This window comes from Silene latifolia, chromosome 2, assembly GCF_048544455.1.
Source record: "Silene latifolia isolate original U9 population chromosome 2, ASM4854445v1, whole genome shotgun sequence".
Lineage (NCBI taxonomy): Eukaryota > Viridiplantae > Streptophyta > Magnoliopsida > Caryophyllales > Caryophyllaceae > Silene > Silene latifolia.
In genome coordinates, this window is record NC_133527.1 from 121,663,666 (window position 1) to 121,668,993 (window position 5,328).

Here is a 5,328-nt window from a genome sequence, read left to right on the forward strand (position 1 = left end):
TAGAAGAGCAATGTTGAGGAAAGATCCTTGAGTCCCCAAGGAAATCCCCAAGGAATTTATGAAGAAAAGGGAAGAAAAGAAGAAGTTACTATGCTGACTGACAATCCGAGCGGATTGTCAACAATCCGTCCGTCCAGCCCCAGCACAATCCGAGCGTCCTTGCCTGAATCCGCTCGGATTCCCCCTCAACAATCCGCCCGGATTCCCCAGAATCCGCTCCGATTCCAACGGTGCAATCCGCCCGTCCCGACCCTATTCCGCCCGGATTTCTTCACGGCACGGATTGTCTTATTCAAGCTACGAAAAGAGAAGCCCTTCTCTCCAAAAATACCGGGTCCTCCTTGCTCAACTTAAAAAGTGTAATTACTAGTTTAACCCTTAGTTAACCCTAATGCATCCTCCCTAATTTTCACTATAAATACCCCATTAGTCTAGTTAGAGGAGCATGTTCCTCTTATCAATAATTAGTGTAGTTAATATCAATCAAATCTCTCTTTAATATTGTAGTCAAGTATTAATCAAGTTTTAATCCAAGTTTTGGTTCTTTAATCTCTCTTTTGTTCATCCTTTATTTTGGGTAATTGAAGATTATTTGGGTTATTATTGGGAGATTGACAACCTCTCAATCAAACATCAAGTACTTCTATTATTCTTGCTTTATTATTGGAATCATTAGTAGGTATAATCTCTTAATCCCTTTTTAATTATTGCTAATTACTTTCATTTATTCATCATGTTTCGTATTGTTGGTATGATTGACAACCTTGCTAGCATGATCAACATGATAATGAGTGAGTAGTCTCTTAGCTAGGGTTAATGGGTGATTAGGGGAAACCAACATGGGGAATGATTCATGCTTAAATTAATATGCTTTCATGTTTTATTTGCTTGCTTGTTTTTATCTCAACTCATGCACATGTTATATTTGATGAAATGCTAAGCCTATGAATCCTTGCATTTACTATCATCTTCTATCTTTTCAATGAGACTTGTAAGACATAACCCAACTCGAGTCTCATTATACCATGCATGTTGTTGAGTAGGGAAGATTAAGTCGACTTGTAGGTGTTGTACAATCTAATCGATTCAGCTCCGGGACCCAAACTTTCCTAGGATTGTAAGATATAACCCAACTCAATCCATCACAACAATAATTGCTTGCTTATAATTTGAGAACATGTTTGTATGATCATATCCCATGATTCTCCTATGATCCCATGACACCCTAGTGCCTTTAATCAATTGTTTACACCCCTTTAATTCATCTTGCTTGTTTATTTTCATTGTTATTCTAGTTTAGTGACCTTCTACATCAACCCAATTTGTGACAACCCTTAGACAACACTAGTTACAATAGAAATCTTATTTCAACTCCCGTCCCTTGGGATCCGACCTTTACTTGCCTCTTTACTAATTGTAGAGTTGTTTGTGGAGCTATAAATTGTGTTTTGATTCGACTGTGACCAACGACCACATCTTAATTTGTGAACACTTAGCGGAGTCGCATCATATGGTTTTGAGTAGAACATCATAAATTCAGTTAAGAGGAAGTCATCCAATAACATGGTTTTTATGAGAAAATTACACATAACAAGATTTATTTTACTTTAGACAAATTTGGCAATGCTTTAATATTTATTTTCAATCCTTTTCGTAGGTTAATCCTGTACTTCAAATCCTTCTTATTGTTTCATTAGACAATTTGTATTCAAGAAATAACACCGAGCACAAAGAATAAAACTTGATAGGTTCTAATATCTTGGTGCATCGTGTGCTCATTACACATCCTGACCCGCAAAATAGATATTAGTTAGATGCTCGTTACACATCCAGCTCAATCATTCACATGTGCATTAACGAAAATAGTGAAGTACATCCAAATTCTTTTGCACTAAATATATTTTTATACTTCGATCAAATAGGTAATATACACACCTCAAAAAGGCAATATCTAGGAAATCAAATTACGCCGTTTTAAATATCTGGACGTCCAGTGCCCCAAGATTCTTACAATGCTACTGAACAAAAAAGACACTTCTTAAATGCACACCTAACTAAAGTTATTCAAGTTTAAGTAGTTTTTAAAAACTCATATGGTTAATTTCATGCTTTTGCCAACATTCTTATAGAATTTAGCTATAACATATGAAGTAGAGGCGGCAATCATTGACACGACCCGAAAACACAACACGAACCCAACACCAAATTAGCGGGTTAGGGTCAAGATGTTTCGGCCCGTCTATGTAATTGGGTCGATACGAACACGACTCGAACTTATATGAGTCGGGTTGGGCTTGGGATCTTGCGACACGAACCCAACACGAATAACCCATTAATTTAAATGGGTTATAATCGGGTTATGATACATCCATTGATTTGCTCACTGTTTAAAACCAAAGGCAAGTCATTAACATTATAGTATTGGTATTTCTTAATAAATTTAAGATTGAATTTATTTTGCTGTAAATTTTAATTTTGAAATGCATTTTATGGATTGGACGGGTTCAATGGGTTGAAATTGATCTGTTAAAAATTAAATGGGTTACACAAGTCGGGTTGGGTTATTGAAAAAATAAATGGGTTGGCCGTTAGGATTGGACGCATGTGACCCGTTTATCTAATTGGGTCGGGTTAGGGTTAAGGGGGTCATGACCTATTTAAGGGTGACACGAACACGAACCCGACACGACTCGACCTGTTTGCCAGGTCTAATATGAACTACAACTATGATGTAATTCAAATTGAATTTTTGATCTCGGACTAGAACTATGAGATGTGCGCATTCACATATAGTTATTGATATTGAATGCCAAAACTTAAGTATTGTCAACCCATGATAAAAATATTGGCTTTCTTTTGTTTTCACTACAATTATATCACTTAAAAAAGAAACCTCGTCTCTGTAATGGTATAACCTTGATGAATGTGGATCTTAGCTTTTATAGACAATGATCTATATTGTATAATCCAAATAAAATTTTGGTAATGATACTGGTCTTAAGATTACGTTTAGACCCTTTATAGAGACGATAATAAAGAAAAAAAATGGCGTCGATTGCGGGTGCTTTATATTGTGAATTTTATGACATCATTACGCTAAAGGAATCAAACTACGCTGATATAAATATCTTGGGGTATGGCGCACGCTAGTAGACCATAAAATAACATACTTTAATAAACAGTTTAAGTGAATACATCAAAACCCAAAAACTGTAAAGTATGATACAACCGTTCCAAAACCAAAACTAACTAATGTAAATACAATGTTCGCCATAACAACGGAAGACTTCTAATAGACTCGTGGTGACGCATGCCCAGCTATCCCTTGCGCATCCAAATCATACCTACTCAATACCTGCTCACCACCCCTGAATGAATCACCACAGTTTTTAAAACATTTAAACGGGGTCAGTTACTGATTATACAATATAAGGTAAAACAATATCAACAGTATACACAATCACCCAACTCTGTCACATCACCAATCACCTGACTAGCCTGAAGGTCTAGTCCTGCCAGATTACGGCCGTAACCAGTAATCCTCACCGCCATCGGGGGACCGCAGCCATTCCCTCCTAAACCCCACTCATCTTATCCGAGCGATAACCCATCTTCCATAATGTGCACATCCCCTCTGTGCCGGGTTCCACAGAGGGTGAATCAAGGGCGTGAAGCCACTACCGCAAGTGACTTCACTCAGCCGAGGACGCACCTCGTGAACCACAGACAAACAATCACAACCAACTACAGAATCACAATCACTAATTTCAATACGATATACACAAATGTTATTAATCAACAACCACCAACAATCAATCAACCAACACATATATAGCCAATAACTGAGTAGGAAATCCTACCTGGACTAAGCAATCACGAGACCGTCACAAGCAGCTAATAAAAAATGCTCTTCTACGATATCTCCTCCTATAATCACATATACAATCATGCAATTACTACTAAGCCAATCAAACACCCAAAACCCCCAAATATACCCAATTAAGGTTTAACCAAAATTGACAAAACAACATAAAAAATATACTAGGATCTTACCCACAACGCTACGGACTCAACGTCATAAAGAACACTGAATTCTGACGACTCAAGCCTTGGGATTTGATAGCAATGCGAAGAAGAAGAAGTAACGTAAGTTGTTTTTGTCTCTTATGAATTTAGATCAGAGTAAAAGTGAAAAGAAACCGACGACTTATATTTTTATATCATTCTCGCATTGCTAACAAAACCCGGCAAAATAACCCGTAAGACCGACTTACTCGATCGAGTAAGTGACTTACTTGATCGAGTGTCAGATGTACTCGATCGAGTACCCATCAGGCAGACTATTGTTTCGAAACCAAACTTACTTACTCGACAGAGTAAGCCCTACTCGATAGAGTACCCAATAGCACAGAAAACCGTATTATTACAGTTTTAGTTGTTGAACATTAGTAACATGTACTTTGGTTTTGGATTTTGGAATATGTAACCATTAAACTATTTATACTTTAATAATTATGTTTTGGATTGGTAACTTTGATATACTAACCTCGGGTAACCGAGATGGTGATGGTCTCTCATGTAAGGGTGGTCCTGGTAAGGCTCCTTGGTATGTGGGGGTGTCACAAAGTGGTATCAGAGCAACGATTCTGGAACCTAAAACTAACGAACCCAATGAACATATGGAGTCTAAATAAAATGAACCCGAGGAGAGTTGTTTGGAGCTACCGCAAAGACTTGGGAGACGTCTCAAAGTCGCATTGAGGCCCTTACAACTTCGAGCCGGTCAATATGGGGTGCGTCAAGGGGATCCTTGCGTGTGTATGTGTGTCTATATGTGTATGAATGGAGTGCTGTATGTGTATCTTGTTTGGGAGTGGTGTAGAAATTGTATTATGTAGTAGTCTACGTGCATTAATATGGGTATGTCGACTAATGTGGTGATTTTGACGAGTAATATGATTGGCATGGGTGTGTAGGGGAACAATATGAATTGTACCGAATTGCGATATGTTTGGGTTGAATTTTATTTTGATGAGATGCGATGTGTAGTATTCGGTTTGTAAGTATGAGCATGAATGTGGTAAGAAAAGATGAACGTTACTTATAGCATGTGTAGCATACGACTGTCGTGTTTAATTTTCATGTGGGTATGATAAAAGTTCAACTATGTACTGGTTTTTAGAAGTATTGAGTTGTTATTGTTGCCTTATTCATGTTTAAGTTGTTTTGTTAAGAAAAATTGATTTGTATGAAAACCGATTATGGAAGGGTTGTCTTAAAACTGTCATAAGTCAAGTTATAGAAATGATATTGCTGTAATTCAAATTG